Genomic DNA, 21,306 nt, shown 5'->3' with positions numbered 1-21,306 from the left:
TGATAAATAAAAAGCAAAGAATTTTGTTTATGAGACTAGAAGATTTTTAAAGACATGTAATTCAGACTCATATGTAAAGGCAGGTGTTTGTCTATATTATTCCAGGAAAACTGGCATCAATTTCCCATGAAAAAGAGTCTTCATTATTCTGTACTCACTCATCATTTTCATTCAATCATTCACTAACCATGTATTTATCAAACCCAAAGCCTACTTTGTGTAAGGTGCTATGCTAAGTGCAGAAGGCTTTATGGGATTTATGACTTGGCTCCTAAGGTGCACATGGTCCTCCAAAGCAATGCATGTGGGTCAGCTTGTCTGTGGAGTAATTTTTTATTTCTAACCCAATTATTTCCATTGTCATCAAATCCCCTTTCCTCTGGCTGATTGTCAATAGGTGACTTAGTCGGACAAGGATCACCAGTGCAATGTCTGTTACAAGCCATGGATGGCCACCTTTTCCAAATGTTTATTGGAAGAGAAAGGTGTTGTGTGCCCAGGTTTACCTGAATGGGGAGATTGAAGATTAGAGTCAAAGAGAAAAGTTTCTCTTCTGTTTCCTGGAAGTGAAAATGTGGAGGGAGAAGATGCTGCTGAGGACGGTTGGGAGCAGGAGGGAAGGGTGAGTTAAGCTAGCTGCTTTTACTTCTGTAATGTATATTTTGAACTTATTTTTATTGAATAGGAACATGCTTCAGAGTAATAGCAAAACAGAGAGTGAAGGCATGCCATAAAAAAAAAAAAAACAACCTAGTGACTAATTCTTTTAAAATGATTTAACTCACAGACTTCACAGGTAGTGGAAATAGTGTGGTAATGCACAGCCTAACAGAATAATACCCACCTCAGTTTTCTCACTCCAAAGGTATAAATAGGCAGGGACCAAAAATTTGATTAATATCTTACCTGTGCTTTCATGCAAGGGTGTTTCAGTGGCCACATTGAAAGGCTTTTTCTTAGTGCTTTACATCCAGGCCAATCAGTCCATGCTAACTTTATGGCGTAATTATTTTGTTTTATAAATATATCGGCCTAATGGATAATTGGAACATAGCCCACCTTCCCCATTTAGTATTTTTGTTCCTAGAGATTTAAACTGATTGAATTTTTCTTTTTATAAGGCATGTTGACTATAAACTGATCATAAATCATAATTATAAACATATACTACAAAAAAGCAGAAAATCTCTGATATAGAAAGCATCATTTTCTAAATTTGTTCTTGCCATTCTGTTTTCAAGCATGAAGGAAAATAGGAATGCAAACTAGAAATCATGTACCAAACTGTTATCTCTCTGAAGCAAAAATTTGTGTAAGATTTTAAGAAAAAATTATTTAGATGGGATGTAGTGCTTGGTTGAGTGCCCAAGTTTGGGAGTACCAAAGTTGTCTAAATGTCAAGTTTAGACATTGATGTCGGAAAATGGAACATAAAGATTAGGTTCATGAAGCATGAATCCTATGTACTCAATTTTGATATGAGGACAATTAATGACAATTAAGGTTATGGGGGGGAGGAAAAGTAGAAAGAGGGACAGAGGGAGGGGGGTGGGGCCTTGGTGTGTGTCACACTTTATGGGGGCAAGACATGATTGCAAGAGGGACTTTACCTAACAATTGCAATCAGTGTAACCTGGCTTATTATACCCTCAATGAATCCCCAACAGTAAAAAAAAAAAAAGCTTAAAAAAAAAAAAAAAGATTAGGTTAAGACCTCCCTCAAGTTACTGGCAGGGTCCAGATGGAAGTATAGTGGTGGAACACCAAAGTGTATACACTTCACCCAGCCAGAGATGCCAAATAGACCACAATAAGGGGACAAGACAAGAAAAGAAAGGTTGAGTCAGTCTTGTATATTCTTGGTGCTGCTGTCTGTTCATGTATTAACAGACCTTTAAATTACATTTTATAAAGATTCTTTGGACTTAAAAAAAAAAAAATTGGGTGGGACCTAGAGGAGCTTTCTCTTGAGACCTAGCCTGTGATAATTCCTAAAGCCCAAGTAGGGTTTAATGAGAGCTCACTGATTCATGCTGGTTGAAGTATTTCTCTTCTGAACACATTTTTTTCTTTAGCATTTTTATATTCCTATCCAGAAGACAAACTCCATGAGCTTAGTGGATTTTCCTGGGTTTTTTTTTCAGTCTATGCACTGAAAAACATATTGCCAATTAAAAGGCTGTATATTTAATTTAGAAATGTGGAATTGATTAGCTGATGTTCACCTTTAGCATTTTATAAAATTGAAATGCTAATCTCTTTCTTCCCCTACCAGACTCATGTTCAAATCACACTGGCCTGAAGTCTGACTACTTTTCTCAGGGCAGTGAAGAGTGGCTACCTCCCAAGGAATGAAGCCCAATACCATAGGTAAAACAAAGGGGAACTTTTAAATTCTCCTGAAAAAAAAACAACAAGATTCTAGGTTGAGGGATGTAGCAAAATTTGAGCTATGAAAGAATAAAGATATCAGCAAGTCATCTCTCTCTAAAAGAACTATAAAAAGTGGATAAATTTGATAAAAAACGATCATCCAAAGTACCTGGAAATCTCCCAAGGCAGCCTGTGAAAGTGAGCAGCTTTGCTGTTGCAGGAAGCTAACTTTATTTGGAGTGGAAGGAGGAAAACCCACACCTACCAGCAGATAAGAAAAGTCTGCAGCTCACCTAGCCTGAGTTTGTGGTCCCTGTTGAAGGGTAAGTAAAATACCAGAGGAGTGGTCTGGGAGATCTTGGAAGGGAGATAGCTGAGGGCCTTGATAATCATGTCTTACATCCCTGGCTATCTGAAAGCCTGTGCCCTCATTCAATAGAGACCTAGGAAGGCCTAGTAGAAAAGAAGAACAGGGACCTACTTTCAGACTGCCTAGACTTGGATCACACTCCTCCAACCAAGCACATATCCAATAACAAGAGTGGAAGCGTAGACACTAGAGGGGTTTGAGCACCATCTGTGACGGGTCCACCATTGGCAAACCACTAAGCCATGCAGACACAAGGATGACCCCAGAGAAGCCAGGCTGAAAAATTAAAGTAGGATTTTTTTTTTTAATCTGAGCAGAGACATCAGTGGCCATATACTATGAGTAATAGGTTCTTGTGATTAACTAGTTTTTTTTTTTTTTTAAGTAAGAAAAAAAAGAAACAAAATACTCAGCAATAACAAACTTCTCAGGAGGAAAAAACAAACACAAAAATTAGAACCAGAGTTGTTATTCTATCTAAAAGGTCCAGTTTCTTAATACAAAATTGTGAGACATGCTAAAAAGCAGAAGAGTGTTGCTCATACTCAGGGGGGAAAGCCAATGGAAATAGACTCAGAAAGACCCCTCTAAGTTGAATTTAGCAGATAGTTACTAAGAATATGTTCAAAAGAGAGAATATGATGATTTTGACTCAACATATAGGAACTGTCCATAAAGAAATCAACTCCATTTAGAAGTAGCACATGAAAATTCTAATTTTTAATTGCCTGCATTAAAATTATTTACTGTATTTTGTTCTCCACATGAGCTCACTTTCTGGGTAATTGCAAAGTTAAGTAATTGCCTGGGAAAGGTAAATATTTTTAAAGTCCTTAAGAGGATACTTACCTTATTTGATACAACTGCAATAAAATAGTAGTTTGAATTGACATAAAATCTTTCTTGTATCTATCAGATGATGTCATATAGAACCACCAACATACATTTTTTGATGTAAGACTTTTTCAATGTACTTCATTCATAATCAGAACCCTCACTGTGATACCATTTTCCCCCAAATCTCTGGATAAATAAATAAAAGTGTGTTGACTTTGATTTATTTGTGTTTTTCTTAGGCACCTGATGATGACAACTTATGAAGAGTCCATTTATAGGCATGACAGAATGAAATGGCTAATGACTGAGGAGGTGGGATGTTTTAAATTTTCAACTAACAAGCCTGGTTCCTTCAGTATTTATGTCGTCAAGTTGGGTTCTCAATGTGCCACTTTAGCTTGCATTCCAAAGTATTGTTCCCTTTGGGTGTTCATTCTCCTTAGACAGAATTATTTCTCTGTGAACAAGAACCATGTATTTTTATATTTTTCCTGTAACTTCTATAGTGATTTTTATGTGTGTTTTATAAGTTTTGCTGAGTAAGTAAGCTGAAAAGGAATGGGGAGAAACATGGGTGTAGAATTTGAGTCAGATCTTGAAAAATGCAATGAAGCACAACAGTGGTGTCCATTACTTCAGGCACTCCAAATAACATTTTCAAATCCATAAAAGAGGGAAAGTTTGCAACTTACATAGGAGACCAGCAGTCTGTTTCATCAAGGGTTCAGGGGAGTGCAGAAGAAGACCCAGTAATTATAAAATAGGAAACGTGGCTCTTATCATTTACCTGAGGAAAACTTGAAGTATGAAAGACTTAGTTTGGTATTGTTTAGGATCTAAGTGGTATTAATTGGCACATTTCAGGAATAGGTTGAATTTTCTATGTTGAGTGTCAAGGATTCATAGTCTTCCAAAGCTGGCAAACATAGATTTTCCTGACATTACCATGTGAAGTCATCAATAATGACTCTGTAAAAGTTCACATGCCCTCTTCTTATATTAGGCTTAGAAAAATGATTTTAATATTAATTAGTATTATGAATTTCATACACTATTCTTCAAAGGGTAAATCTCCATTCTTTACTACTGCCCAATCAATACAAGTTACTTTTTGCTAAGTCATTTTTATTGCCCCTCAGTCTCATGAAAATCTTTACATAAACATAAAGGGAAAGATTGGGTGTTTTCAACATAGGTTCTCCATCATCCTCTCCTTCCCTTTTCTTACAGCTGGGACCTAAACTCCCTTCCTGTGTCCACCCAATCTTCTCTTCTTTACATTGAAAAATTTCTTAGGGAAAGAGATGCAGGACTTTCCTGGGTACCCTCACCACAGCACATGTTGCTTCATTTCAGAAGGTCTTGACACTGACATGTGTGCTTTACCACACACACTGGCTCTCATCTCCTCCTGTGCCGTCTGGTAATTATCCTCCCACTGCTTCAGGGATGACTCTCCTGTCTCCCTACTGGTTCCCAAGTTCCTCAAGGACAGTGACTGTGTCCTTCACCTCTTCTGTGTAGTTTAGACATGATGGTTAACTACATACATAAACAAGAGAAAAGTATGCATAATTTTCTATGTATTCATAAACATGGACTATCTTGCATTATTAATGCTAATTGATATTTTTCTTACCAAATTGTAAGCAGATTTTTTCTTTATTGAATGAAAATGGCAAAGTCAACTTTGGAGAACACATTCAAAAAGCAAATTATAAATCTATCATACACATTAAGGCTATTTCCATAGGTTAGGATAAGAATATACTATCCATTTAGGGAATCTATAGGTAATACAACTGTTTCTTTTTTCTCAAAGTCAAAACACCTCCAATATTAAAATATCAACATAGAATTAAATATAATATTTAAATGTATTATAAAATTTAATATATATTAAAATAATATTTAAAATATTTAACCCATTTTAAGGTTCAGCATTCAAGACCCAAGCTTCACTCTTTGCCTTTGAGCTTCACCTTTACTGCTGCTACTGTGAATTGCTTTTTTTTTTTCTTGCTTTAGTAATCAATTCTGTTTATTTATTTCATTATAAAAAACAGGAAGGGAACAAGTGCTTTTGCAAATGAAATGTAAAAAAATAAAGAAAGAAAGAAAGTGAAATGTAGGTGTTTTCTTCTAGAGAATCAGAATCAACAACAGTAAAGATATCACTGGGACATTTCACCTTGACTAGTTAGAAAGAGTAATCTTTATGTAATTTTTGAAACATTTATGTTATGAAACATATAAAATAAAAGAATATTTTCTGCAACTCCCTCCCTGCCCCTATCTGGCCTTTGATGCCAGGTAATTTCCAAACCGGTGTGTCTCTTTCTCAGTTAATTCATCTTTCAGCTGGGCACACTTGAAAAAACATAATAATTAGACTTGCTATTGTGTCTTGGACTCTATGGGTGGCAATTTTCTGTGACAGGGAAAAAGAGTTGCTAATTCATTGCTTCAGGAAATGAAGGCCTAATAGCCTCACATCTGGTAAATTATGGCCTTCCTGCTTCTCAAGGCAGTAGCAGTATACGATGCATTATTTGGAATTAAGGAAAAATAGCAAAGGAAATCAATTTTTAGATCTGCAGTGGATTCTTTAAAAAAAATTAAGATTTACAAGCCAAGAACATTTTCTTTACAAAAGCATTCATTGTCTAAGACGTAGATTGAGTCAGCCAGAGAGTAAATTGAGCAAAAACCCTTCCAGTATCTTAATGGAAACTCTTGAGAGATCACTGTAGGGTTAGATCAGGAGGCCCAGCTTCTTGCCCCTGGTGGTGGGGCCATGTGTAAATTGTGCAAATGTAATGATATAGTCTTTTAGGCCTTTGGGGGGAAGTGATAAATGAAGATTGATTTTGCTTTGAGTGGGGATCATGTTGCATATTGGATGGGAAATTCAGTTGAGCCTCATTTTAACATGACACCTAGACAGAGCAGTTTGCAAAAGAGGTATGAGAAAGGAGAAGTGTGGGGAGAAATCCCCCTATGGACATATACAGCCTTCAACAGCATGAAGAATTACAAGAGTTTAGGTATAGAACTGAGAGAATGGCTTTTATCACATCAATACCAAGTTGCACTATGCATTTGTAAAATCACCCCAGATACGACTTTCATATCTGTCCCTATCTGCTTCATAAGGAAAAATGAACTATGATGAACAAATAGAAAAACTGGAGAATTTCAGCAGTGGAAATAACAAGTGTTGCAAAAATAAAGCTGAGACTGACATTAGTTCTTAGAGGTGAGGGCTCTTTTTATTTTGGCAGAACAATGATTGCCAAAATCACTGCATAGGATTTATACTCCTACCTAATCCTGTGTAATCCCCAATTGGAGCAATTAACTTTACAAAGGGTCATGCTCCCTTTCTATTTCTATTGAGAGCTTTATGAGGTTGACATGTGTCCTATGATGCATTCCGACTGCTCCTTTCACCTAAAGCTGAGAATATTCATTGATTATGGTCAGTGATTTTGCTTCTGTAAATGGGGTATAGCTGAATGCTCCCTTGATCACAGATCACAGAAAACAGCATGTGCTTAGGCAGGGAGGAACAGAGGGAGGGAGGTGCTGTGGATTTAAGACTCACTCCGTTTATCTAAACCTGGACTTTGCTCCACACAGATGGCACAGACAGGAAGTGAGCCTGGAAGTGTAGTGGACACACACTAAGATCAGCAATTCCAGGCAGAACTAGGAGGTAAGAAGAAAAGCACCACGCTTTAGGATCAGAAAATAGAAAACAAGGACAGAGCTTGTCTGAGAGCCTGTCTAATGCTATTCCTTATTCTCTTAGGCCATGTTCGATGTCACCTCTTCTGAAGTAGGTAACAAATTGGGTTAAATAACCGATATATTTTCTGTAACCTCTTCTCATCTCCTAAAACCAGAAAATTGTCATAGTAATTGTTTTTAATATCCAAGCAAAGCTTTGAAAATTAATTCAATTCACTGGTCTACATCCAAAAACAAAGGGAACTTCAGATGAGTTAAACTTTTCCAGATCCACCATTTCCAAGGAGAATTTTTGTTGTTGTTGTTATTGTTGCTGTTTATTTAAGGTTGAGAGGAGATGTGCGGGAATGCAGGAAGATGTAAAACATATAACATGAAATACTATTTGAGAAGTTTTAGTCTATTACAATTTTTCAAATTATTTTCACATTTATTACCTTATTTATTTTCCCAGTGACCTTATAATGTGGCAAATACCAACATCCTTATTTTTGCACTTAAGGATAGTGGGCCTGGGTTGAGCGAGTAATTTTGCCAAGGCTTGTTGCAAAGTAAAAACTAGAGAACTAAAACATAACCTAACTTTGGACTCTTTTTCTATAAACCACATTCCTGTCAGGTCTCAACCTTTGTAGGGGAACCAGTATTGTTTTCTTCTTTCTTTCTTTCTTTTTTTTTTTTTTTTTGGTCTAAGGACTGCTAATCTGTCCCAGCCATCTTAAGTGGTAAGGAGAAAGAGAATGAGAAAGAGAGAGGGAAGAAGTCCTACTATGTGTCAGGACTACTCATATACATATATATTTAAATTTCATTTAATCATCATAACAAATTCATAATGTAGATATTGTTTGGGATAGTCTACAAGTAAGAAAATGAAGCCTAAAGAGAAACTTGCCCAAGTTCATAGAGCTCATAAGTAATGGAGGTGGGGTTTGCATCCAGGAAGTCTGGGTCTTGAGTCAGTGTCTTACCCCCTATACTTACTCTAACTTTACTGACATTTCTTTTTATCTTGCTCAGTATTGAGCACAACTTTTGCCCCATAAAATGCAATAAAGGGTGTTTCATTGATTAGGAAGGAAGGGACAATAACCTGCCATCTTGTGTACTTGTCTCTTGATCTAGGGTTAGGTTTTTTTAGCCTCTGCACTACTGACATTAGATCTTGATAACTACTTGTCATAGGGGCTTTATTGTGCAACTCAAGATATTTAGCAATGTCCCGGACCTCTATTAGATGTCAATAGTACCCTTCAATTCTGCTAATCAAAAATGTCTTTGAACAATGCTAAATATTTGTGGAGATGGGGTTGATGATGGCAAAATCACTCTGTAGTTGAGAACTCCTGGCTTGGAGCATTTAAAGGAGATGCAACTATAAAGGGAGTGCAGCAGGTAGGGCCTTTCTAGGAATTCAGTGTAAAGAATGCTCCCATCTGACTTTCTTCTCCCAACACAGCCTTGAAAAAGGAATGAAGGGCTGGTGCATCTTTGCTCCCTCTCCCAACAGCTAGGTGATAATAGTTATCAAAATGGTGTCCTCACATCTGGGCAACATTTTGACTGTGTGGGGAGTAGGCTCTGAGTGGGTAGGATATTCCTGACAAGGAGAGGATTGCATAGTAGGCACTGATGCTCTCATAGGACCACATGCTGGTGCATTTAGCATATTTTTTTGGGGGGTGGGGAGAATAAAGTACACTAGGGTGGTGCCTGTGGCTCAAGGAGTAGGGCGCCGGTCCCATATGCCAGAGGTGGTGGGTTCAAACCTAGCCCCGGCCAAAAAGAACCACAAGAAAAAAAAAAAAGTATACTATAAGGTCATGCTTGGATCCAATGCCCAGATGAAGTGAGAAATGGCAATTCCCCTCAATCAGAAGCTAACTTTAGAATAATGATACCTTCATGTGTAGCTGTAAGGACATTGGATGGAGAAAAACCTGGTATCTTTCACCATGAGAGACATTTGTGTGTTTTTTGAGTCACTGGAAACACAGAGTTTATGACTTTCCTGATGAATAAGGAAATTTGATATACTCGTTTATTATAACAACGAGGTCATTGGAAGACCCATAAAACCAAAATTTGCTATCCCAGTTTAGATCTAGTTTCTTATTCAGATAATGGTTCCAAACTTATTTAACAAGCCAGTTTTGATAAGTTGATTCTTTTTATAGTATGTGTATTTAATTGTAGCATAGCCATCCTATCATAACAGTATTTTCAACTGTGCAGAAAAAAACAAAATCAAAAAGATCTTTCGCAGATAGATTTATATTCAAATGACGACTTTCTGAGTCATATTTTAATCAGAGATATAAGAGAAGATTCCAGAATATCCATAGGTATTTCAGAAAGTCACATCAGAAAAAAAAAAAATGGGGTAGAAGAAACTATAGATAGGCTAGCACCCTTAAGACTGCTCAAGCTCATTAAAAATCTTATTATAGGCCAGATCATGGAACAGAAGAATCGTTCAGCTGAGCTCTCCTAGAATGACTTGGGGAAAAGAGAAAACCCAGCCATATCTAGCATGGGAAGCTTACCCAGAGTCATAGCTCAGGGAACACAGCAAGGCGGTGGTGAGCTGGATGCAACATATGATACAAAGCAGTGGAAATCTGAGGAATTAGGCAAGTGATTGCCACAGGCTGGAATTGGCTGTCCCGCAGTCACAGGCCCAGGACAGGAAGAAGCCTTTCCAGAGATTTCGATTGTTGGCAGGCAGCTGAGCCTTGAGTGGAAAGCTTGGAAGAGTGAGCAGACTCGAATAGTATACAGCAACCAGATTTGAATGCTGGTTGGAGTGGATTTGCCATAGGTTTGGTAGCTGGTGAGATAGCCATACTGAAAAGGTCTCAGCAGCCAGGGGACTCCCAAAGTGGGAAGGTCCTGAGGAGGTCTTAGCAGGTGCCTAACGCATGGCAGTCTTAATTCCACCTACTAGAATCAGAACTCTTGGGACAGGCTGAGGGACTCTGCACCCCATGAGAACTAGAGTCAGGAGCACTGTGAGACCTGCTCCTGAAGCTTTAAGATCCCAACCTAGCAGGGTCTGAATGCTGAGGAAACAATCAGGAGATCACCAAACACAACTAAGTTTGGAATAAGGACCATAGAGGTTGCTGGCTGTGCTCTCTGTCTCCTGAAAAACCACAGCACCACCTGGTGTCCCAGTGACATATTGTAACATACTGACATCAAGAGCAAGGACTTCCATTTGAAACAAAGGAGGCAGTGAAAAGGAAAAAGGAGGACAAGGAGGTGAACAAGAAGAATACATGAAGAGGAATAAACAGAAAAAATTGGGCAACACAAAAAACAAAAATAGAGGAACTCTCCAGGAGGACCATGAGACATCCACTGCAGAAGACCCTATCTATGAAGAATTAATGGACTTGACAGAAAGGGAATGTAAAATATGGATGATAAAGTCAATAAAAGGAATGGACAAGAAAATGGAAAGACACAAGCAAAAGTCAGATGAGAGATATGTAGAATAAAGAAAGGATGTGGAAGAGCTGAAGGGAATGAAGGAAACAATCAGGGAATGTAAAGATGCAGTAGAAAGTAGGTTAGATCATGGCAAAGAAAGAACACCAGAGCTATGGGATAAAGTTTTTGAGTTAGCTCAGGTAGATAAAAAGGCAGAAAAGAGGAGAGATAAAGCATAACAAGTGATTAGAAAACTATGAGACTCTATGAAACATTCAAACATATGAATAATAGGGATTCCAGAAGGGGAAGAAGATTGTCCCAAAGGAATGGAAGCCCTACTGGAGACTATCATAAATGAAAATTTCCCAACTTTTACTAAAGACCCTGACATACTCCTTTCAGATGAATATCAAACTCTGGGTCAGCTAAACTCAAAGAAACATTGTAGAAGACTGAAACTACACCCACACCTTTTGCCATTAACAAAAATTGGTTCTCACTGGATAAAAGATTTAAACTTAAGACACGAGACTATAAAGATGTTAGAGAGAATGCAGGGGAAACACTTGAAGAAATTGGCCTGGGAGAATATTTTATGAGGAGGACCCCTGGGCAATTGAAACAACACCAAAAATATATTACTGGGATCTGATTAAACTACAAATCTTCTGCACACCAAGAACACAGTAAGTAACACAAGCAGATAGCCCTCAGAAGAGGGAGAGGAAATTTGCAGGTTATGTTTCTGACAAAGGTTTGATAACCAGAATCACAGAGAACTCAAACTAACTAATAAGAAAAGAACAAGTGATCTCATTTCATTGTGGTTAAGAGACTTGAATAGAAACTTCTCTGAAGAAGACAGGCAGATGGCCTACAGACACATTAAAAAATGCTCAGCATCATTAATCAACAGAGAAATGCAAACCAAAACCACTTTGAGATATCATCTAACTCCAGTAAAATTAGCCCATATCACAAAATCCCAAGACCAGAGATGTTGGCATGGATGTGGAGAAAAGGGAACACTTCTACACAGCTGGTGGGAATGCAAGCTAATACATTCCTTTTGGAAAGAAGTTTGGAGAACATTTAAGGAACTAAAAGTAGACCTGCTGTTTGATCCTGCAATTCCTCTACTAGGCATATATCCAGAAGACCAAAAATTATTTTGCAACAAAGATATTTGCATCAGAATGTTTATTGCAGCCCAGTTCATAATTGCCAAGTCATGGAAGCAGCCCAAATGCCCATTGACCCAGAAATGGATTAAAAAACTGTGGTATACCTACACCATAGAATATTATGCAGCCTTAAAAAAGATGGAGACTTTACCTTTTTTATGTTTACATGGATGGAGCTGGAACATATTCTTCTTAATAAAATATCTTAAGAATGGAAGAAAAAGTATGAATGTACTCAGTACTATTATGAAGCCAATATATAATCACCCACATTTTCACATAAAAAATAAAACACAACTATAGCCCAGGATGAGGGGAGGGGAGGGAGGGAGCCGAGTCTAGGGAGGGTAATTGGTGGGACTTCACCTATGGTGCATATTGCAAGGATGTATGTCAAATCTATTAAGATTAGAGTATAAATGTAAAAATATACACAAGGCCATAAACATAATTCACCTTGTCAACAGAAGCAAAAACAAAGACCATATGATACTCTCTAGATGCAGAAAAAGCATTTGATAAAAGTCACCATACTTTTCTAATTAGAACACTTAAGAATATTGGCAAAAGTGAATCTGATCAAATTTCTGAACCCTTAAGAATATTGGCAAAAGTGAATCTGATCAAATTTCTGAATCTGATCAAAGCCATCTACAACAAACCCATAGGTAATATTATACTTCATGGAGTAAAACGGAAAGCTATTCCACTTAGAATTGGAACCAGACAAGGTTGTCTTCTATTGCCACTGCTATTCAACATAGTGCTGGAAGTTCTAGCAAATACAACCAGGCAAGAGAAGGACATAAAGGGCCTCAAAGTGTGTGTAGAGGAGGTCAAACTCTTGCTCTTCGCTGACAATATGATCTTATACTTTGAGAACCATAAAGCTCAACCACAAGACTCTGGGAAGTTATAAAAACTTTAGCAATGTCTCAGGATATAAAATCAATGTCTGCAAATCAGTAGCCTTTGTATATGGCAATAATAGCCAAGATGAGAAGCTAATCAAAGACATAAGTCCCTTCACAGTAGCTTTAAATAAAATGACATGGTAAGGAATATACATAACAAAAGAGGTGAAGGACCTCTACAAAGAAAATTACAAAACCTTCAGAAAAGATGTAGCAGAAGATATTAACAAATGGAAGAACATACCATGCTCATGGCTAGGAAGAATCAACATTGTCTAAATGTCTATACTTCCCAAAGCAATCCACAGATTCAATGCAATCCCCATTGAAATACCATCATCATACTTTCATAATTTGGAAAAAATAATTCTTCATTTTCTATGGAACCAGAGAAAACCCCACACAGCCAAGGCAATTCGTGGTAATAAAAACAAAGCCAGGGCTATCACCATCAGACTTTCGGCTATACTACAACGCCATAGTGATCTAAACAGCATGGTACTGGTACAAAAATAGAGACATTGACATTTGGAACAAAATATAAAACTATGAGATGAAACTACTTGCAGCCACCTGATTTTTGATAAATCAAACAAGAGCATACACTTTGAAAAAGAACCCCTATTCAATAAATGGTGCTGGAAGAACTGGAAAACTACATGTAAAAGACTGAACCTGGACCAGCACCTCTCACCACTTACAAAAATTGATTCAAGATGGATAAAAGATTTAAATCTAAGCCATGAAACAATAAAAATCCTTGAAAAAAGTGTGGGGAATACACTTGAAGATATCAGCCTGGGGAAAGATTTTATGAAGACTTCCTTAGCAATTGCAAGAATACAAATAACAAAGGGGACTTCATTACACTGAAAATCTTCTGTACAGCTAAGGAAACAACAACCAAAGCAAACAATCTTCAGAATGGGAAAAGATATTTGCATATTATGAATTGGACAAAAGCTTGATAACTAGGATCTGTAGAGAACTCAAATTAATCAACAAAGAAAAGATCTAACAATCTCATATATCACTGGGCAGGAGAGATGAATAGAACCTTCTCTTTTTTTTTTTTTTTTTTGTAGAGGCAGAGTCTCACTTTATGGCCCTCGGTAGAGTGCCGTGGTCTCACACAGCTCACAGCAACCTCCAACTCCTGGGCTTAAGCGATTCTCTTGCCTCAGCCTCCCGAGCAGCTGGGACTACAGGCGCCCGCCACAACGCCCGGCTATTGAATAGAACCTTCTCTAAAGAAGATAGACAAATGGCTAACAAACATATGAAAAAATGTTCATCTTCCATAATCATCAGAGAAATGCAAATCAAAACTACCCAAGTGAGAATGGCCCACATCACAAAGTCTCAAAGCTGCAGATGGTGGCATGGATGTTCAGAACACTTTTACACTGCTGGTGGGCCTGCAAATTAATATAACTTTTTTGGAAGGAAGTATGGAGAATCCTCAAAGAACTCAAATTAGACCTCCCATTTGATTCCCATTACTAGGCATCTACCGAGAAGAAAAAAACATCCTTTTATCATAAGGACATTTGCACTAGGCTCTTTATCGCAGCTCAGTTTATAATCACCAAAATGTTGAAACAGCCTAAATGTCCACCAACCCAGGAATGGATTAACAAGCTGTGGTATATGTATACCTTGGAATATTATTCAGCCATTAAAAAAGATGGAGACTTTACATCTTTTGTATTAACCTGGATGGAGGCAGAACACATTCTTCTTAGTAAAACATCACAAGAATGGAGAAGCAAGAATCCAATGTACTCAATTCTAAAATGAAGGCAGTAGCTGAGCTAATACAAGGGTGGGGGGGGGAGTTGGGGAATGAGCAAGTGGGGAGAGGGAAGGAGGAGGGGGATAGGGGTTATCATGTATACATCTTGGGGGTGGGACACAGTTATAAGGGGGACTTTATCTAACAAATGCAGTCAGTGTAACCTAATTCTTTGTACCCTCAATGAATACCAAACAATAAAAAAGGGGAAAAATCTGATTATAAATATAGCAAACATCTGAGCTTCCTTCCCTGAGGTGAGGTGGCAGAATAGAATGAGCACTATGTTAGCAGATGATTCTCATGGGAAGTCCCCAGCAAACTTTTTACAAGTTGATAAATGAATGCCATTTTCATCATTCCCTACTGTAACGTGAGGTATGTGGGCTTAGAGATGTCTGGACGTTAGTCCAAATCTCTTCTGGATCTTTATTGAGCTTCATAACTTTCCTAAGCCTTATTTCCACATACAAACAGGCAGATAATACCTGTTACATAAGTCTTTTTTATGCTTAAAAAATGTATTTTTAAAACTTAGCAAAATAATTGAAATAGAAGCTATCATTATAACATCAGTATTCCTAATGCTTTATGACAGCTCATTTAGACAAGTGGAGAACTGCTTTTCCAGGATTTGAAACTCCATTTTATTCTGCCCATTAAACTACAATTTTATCTACTTTACTGGTGATATATACAGGTGAGGGAAGCAGGATAAGGGGAGATGACTATTTATTTTTTCAGTTATTAGGATTACATTAACAATTTGCTTTTTACTACATTATGCAATCTGAACAATATGTGTTTAGTCTAGGAAAAGCATACCTATTTCTATAAATATCACATCACAAATAGCCAGCACAATCTCTCATATTCATTGGTTTCTTGCCACTTTGAGAGAACATCTGCTATTTTGAGGACCCTCTGCAGAGAGACTCTAACATTCTAAAAAGGCAAGTAGTGAAGAAGTGAGACTTCATTCATTAATTTAGGGAACTACACCAGGTGATTGAGAAGACATTTCATTATGTTCCTCTGATTAGGATGGGCCTGGCAGTTTGATTCACAGGACACTGTGCAGAAATCATCGATGGCTTTTGACATGAGACTAAAGTAACATACAGACATGTGCGTTTCATACCTCCCCCCTCCCACTCTGTGTCAGTATAAAGAAAAACAAAAGAAAAAAGAAAGGTAATTATTAACCCATAAAGAAAAAGATAACTGAAAAAAAGACAACAATGGATAAAATATTTTAATGCATTCTTGGCATTTGGAAAACAGTAAATAAAAACAGAGAAGATAAAATCTAAGCACTTGTTATCAGAGAAATGATAAGAAGTGAGGCAATTTATCCTGTAAAACCCCAGAGAGATTCAGAATTTGAAGGATCTAAGTTCAGAAAAAACAGATTTCAGGAGAGGGTTGAGATGAATCTCTGCCTCCATTGCATACAGCCACACATCTGCTATCCCCAACAGGAGAGGGCTGATGCGATGAGGCTTAGGAAAAACAGTCTCCCTTCAGCCCTGCATGCTCCCTGGAGGAGCCAATTGTCAGACCTATGCTGCTCTCTAAAAAAGTCTTTAGGTAAATAAACATTTCCTCAATGGGAAAAGTGGGTCATGCCCTGGACCCTTCAGTGAGCTCTGCTAATCAGCACCTCTGCTCATGTAAACAGTAGTGTGTTTCAACCACTGTCTTAGGTAGATGTGGACAGAAAGTAATCACCAGGCATTGGAGGAAGATGCACAAGCAGGGCACAGAGAACAAAGCAATGAAACAGACATAAGACAATGAGGACCTAGATTACTCAGTGCAGGCACCAGAAAGATACAGGTCAATTTTGATATGAGGACAATTAATGACAATTAAGGTTATAGGGGGGAAGCAGAAAGAGGGACGGAGGGATGGGGGGTGGGGCCTTGGTGTGTGTCACACTTTCTGGGGGCAAGACATGATTGCAAGAGGGACTTTACCTAACAATTGCAATCAGTGTAACTTGGCTTATTGTACCCTCAATGAATCCCCAACAATGAAAAAAAAAAAATACAAGAACTAAAACACAAACATTACATAGAAGATTGTAAGACAAGGTCAAGGAACTCCTAAAAGTAGAGCAAAAATTGAAGAAAAGAGGCCAGGCTTGGTGGCCAGCCTTGGTGGCCAGGCTTGATAATATATATAATCCTAGCACTCTGTGAGGCTGAGACAGGTGGATTGCCTGAGCTCAGGAGTTTGAGACTAGCCTGAGCAAGAGCAAGACCACATTACTACTAAAAATAGAAAATCCAGCCAGGCATTGTGGCAAGTGCCTCTAGTCCCAGCTACTTGGACTCTCTTGGGAGGCCATGAATTCAAGGTTGCTGTGAGCTATGATGCCACAGCACTCTACCCAGGATAACAGAGTGAGACTTTGTCTCAAAAAAAAAAAAAAAAAAGAAAGAAAGAAAGAAAAGAAAAGAAATTGAAGAAAAGAGAAATGAGAAGGACATGAGGGGAAAAAAAAATTATAGTATCAATTTTGTGAGTTCAGCAGTTAATGATTAGGAGTTCCAGAAAGAAAAGTAGAGGAAATGAAGGGGAGATAGTATCAAAGAAGAACTTTTTAAAATTTCAAGATTAAAAGACAGATAGCCCCCTATTGAAAGAACATATGGAAAAACTACCACAATGAAGACAAGACAAAATCTGAGATAGGTCATGTAAAATTTAGAATACATGCACATTCACACAGGTGCACATATACATATACACACACAAAAAAACAACAAGTTGCACTTGGAAGGCTATAGGTTCCACAGACAGCCAGGTAGCAGAAGCTTATGGGCATTAGATGGCCACCAGTATTGGTCCACTAGTGTAGCATACCAGGGGTGTCATGTTTCCCACTGGGGAACAGGGAAGGGGATTGGTGTGTGAAAGCTGCAGTAGGCTGGCTAGTGGCCTTCCTTGAAGTGACCAACTAGGGCTCTTGGGGCTAGCAGATCATTTGGAGATCTAGAGAAAAGGAGAGAAAGGATGACTTCCTACCAATTGGCAAGAAAGTATTTTAATATTTTGAAAGCAAGCATAACTGCTGAATTTCAGCTCTGATTGGAACCAAACTCAATTAAAACTTTCAGGGCACACAATGTAACCTCCTCACTGATATGCTATGAAAACAATCACAATTTCAGAGTAATAGCTATCCCTGACTTAGTAGGGTCAGTCAAGCTCACTGAGAAAAATGTAAAGGTGTTGTTATTCAAAATGCTTGATCTCTGCACTTGCCACCTTCCTTCTACATGGTGCCCTGTACCTTATTAAGTCTTCTTTCCTGAATGAAAAGAGAAGCTGTCAGAACAAGTCATGTGACAGCCATCAAGAAGAGGAGCTGAAAAGAATGCTTTGCTTTTCCTGCTCTGCCTGCTTTTAGCTCTAGGAAACAGCTCATGCTGTTTACTCCATAAAACGTTGCCTATCCTGTTGTATGGTAACAGCTGTGGCTCACCATCTACTTTCATGGCTTACCTCCTCTCTTTTTGACTCTTTCCTGTAGTGGTTTTCTTCCACTTCTTCCATTTAACTTCTTTCTCCTTCACTGAATGAATCTGCAATAGAATTGAGGTTAGGAGAAGGTGAGGAAAAAGGACAGAAGACCAGAGGAAAATATACTTTGCATCTTTTCAGCTGACTTGCCTGGGGCAGCAACAATAAGACACCTGCCCTGCATTTGCTCAGCTAGGTTAATTTATCGTTTTGCTCTCAGAGGTATAAGGTTTGGGTTTCTGACCTCAGATTCTCTGTAACGGTGATAATGGCTTCACCTGTTTCTTGTGTAGACCACACTGATCCTCTCTTTGTCATGGAGGGGACATGAGGAAGAACACCAAGGCCATGCTGCCCTGTCCTACTAGTCTTCCCCATGTATAAGTAATTTTTCTTTTTTTGAGACAGAGTCTCACTCTGTCATCCTAGATAGAGTGCTGTAGTGTCGTAGCTCGCAGCAATGCCAAACTCCTGGGTTCCAAGATGCTCTTGCCTCAGCCTCTTGAGTGGCTGTGACTATAGGCACCACCACAATGCCTGCTACTTTTTTTTATTTTGAGTAGAAACTGGGTCTTGCTCTTACTCAGGCTGGTCTTAAACTCCTGTGCTTAAGCAATCCAACCGCCTCGGCCTTCCAGAATGCTAGCATTACAAGAGTGTGCTACCGTGCCCAGCTATTTGAAAGTGTATCTAACAGAGAGTTAACCAAGCCACAGAAACACTTTCAGAATAATTTCTATTGCTACTCTATGCTATTTATGTGTCAGGGCCATTAGTTCTTAGGTAGGATTTGAAAACTTACATTTAACTCACCAAACAGGATGTTCAGACAGAAAATAGGCCAAAGGAAAACATGTTCCACAGCAGGTGGTGCCTGTGGCTCAGTGGGTAGGGCACCGGCCCCATATACCAAGGGTGGTGGGTTCAAACCCGGCCCTGGCCAAATTGCAACAAAACAATAGCTGAGTGTTGTGGTGGGCACCTATAGTCCCAGCTACTGGGAGGCTGAGGCAAGAGAATCGCCTAAGGCCAGGAGTTGGCAGTTGCTGTGAGCTGTGTAATGCCACGGCACTCTACCTAGGGAGATAAAGTGAGACTCTGTTCCTGCAAAAAAAAAAAAAAAAAAAAAAAAAAAAAATGTTCCACAGCATATGCCCTCAGGGAAATGCAAATTAAAAAAAAATAAGATATCATTATATGACTATTAGAGTAGCCAAAATTCAGAACGCTGATAACACCAAATGCTGGTGAGGATGTGGAGCAACAGGAACTCTCATTCATTGCTGTTGGAAGTACAAAATGGACCAGCCACGTTGGGTGGAAGAGAATCTGGAAGTTTCTTACAAAACTGAACCTAGTCTTATTATACAATCCAGCAATTACACTTTTTGGGTATTTACTCAAAGGAGTTTAAAATGTAGATCTACACAAAAACCTGCACAAAGATATTTATTTATAGCCAATTTATTCCTAATTCTCCAAACATGGAAACAATCAAGATATCCTTCAGTAGGTGAATGGATAAATAAACTGTGGTACCTTCAGACAATGGAATATTGTTCAGTGCTAAAAACTATACTATCAAGCTATGGAAAGACATGGAGGAACGTTAAATGCATGTCACCAAGAGAAAGAAGCCAAGCCAAAAGGCTAGGTGCAGTGTGATTCCAACTATATGACATCCTGGAAAAGGCAAAACTATGGAGACAGTAAGAAGATCAGTGATTTCTAGGAGTTAAGAATGGAGATGAATAAAGCACAGAGGATTTTCAGTGCATTGAAAATACTCTGTACAATATTATAATGATGAATACGTGTCTAAATCCACAGGACATACAACACCAGAAATGACCCCTAATGTAAACTATGGACTTCAAGTGATAATGATGTGTCATTGCAGGTTCATCAGTTGTAACAAATACATCAGTTTGGTGAGGGGTATGGATAGTGTGACAGGCTTTGCTAACATGGAGATTAGGATATATGGGAAATCTCTGTACTGGCCTCTCAATTTTGTCATGAACTTAAAACTGCTCTAAAAAAATTCTCTGAAATGTTTTTAAAAAATTACATTTACCTTAATTCATGGGAATTTTAGTAGAATTAAGCTTAAAATTTAACGCATGCCTCTAAAATATTACATTTGTCATAAAATGCCATCAATCATGCCCTTATTTAAATCACTTTGTTTGAATTGGTCAGTAAATGTTAGTATATTAATGAATGTGGATGATAAGCGTAGGCTGTTTTCCTTCAAGGAATGGCGTGCAGAACTGCTGGCACGAGTTATCTCTTGGTTTTCTTTGGCTGTTGGAACCCTCTTTTGGAGGTACAGGACCTGCGGGTGTGTAATTGAGATACACTTCTGAGGGCACAAGGTTAAGGAGAAGAAGGAGGTGGCAAAGAAATATTTGACAAGTATCAGAGTACAAACTTAATGCTGAAACCTGATCATTACTTAGTTCATCCATTTCCAATCACCGTGATCTGAGAACCAAGAAAGCCCCTGAGTGGTGTGGTGGGATCAAATGAAGGGATGCATGTGAAACAATCTTGTAAAATACAAGTACAGCACTGCTAATTGTAAAGTGCCAAATATTTGTATTCTTATCACAGAATGCACACTGTGTGGAGAGTTTTCATTAGATACTATGGGAGAGAATATAAAAGAAACAGAACTCACAAGCCTGTGCCTAAGGATCTTACAGATTAATAGCACATGAAACATGACAAGAAAATAATATATTACATGCATAAAGATCCACTAGTGAGTAGGCTGGAGGATGGTCAGAAATGTAGGAGTGCTCAGAAAGGATGGTCTTCAGTAAAGACTTACTGGGTTCAAGTAAAAACTTACTCTCCACCCTGTCACCCACATTCTGTTTTAGATGTTTTCCTTCTTCTCGAGCTCCTGGTCGTCAAGCACTTTCAAATGCGTTGGTTTTGTTAATGCCCACACTACACTCACTCATGTCATCCTCGTTCTATAAATGAAGAAACTGCAGTTCAGAGAAGTTAAACAAACATTCCTAAGATGACATAATTAAGTGACCAAACTTAGGTTTAAATTCAAGCAAGTCTCTCTAATATTAAAACCATGTGGCTACCTCT

This window comes from Nycticebus coucang, chromosome 10 (assembly GCF_027406575.1).
Source record: "Nycticebus coucang isolate mNycCou1 chromosome 10, mNycCou1.pri, whole genome shotgun sequence".
NCBI lineage: Eukaryota > Metazoa > Chordata > Mammalia > Primates > Lorisidae > Nycticebus > Nycticebus coucang.
The sequence above is the reverse complement of the archived record's forward strand: the minus strand, read 5'-3'. Positions refer to the sequence as shown.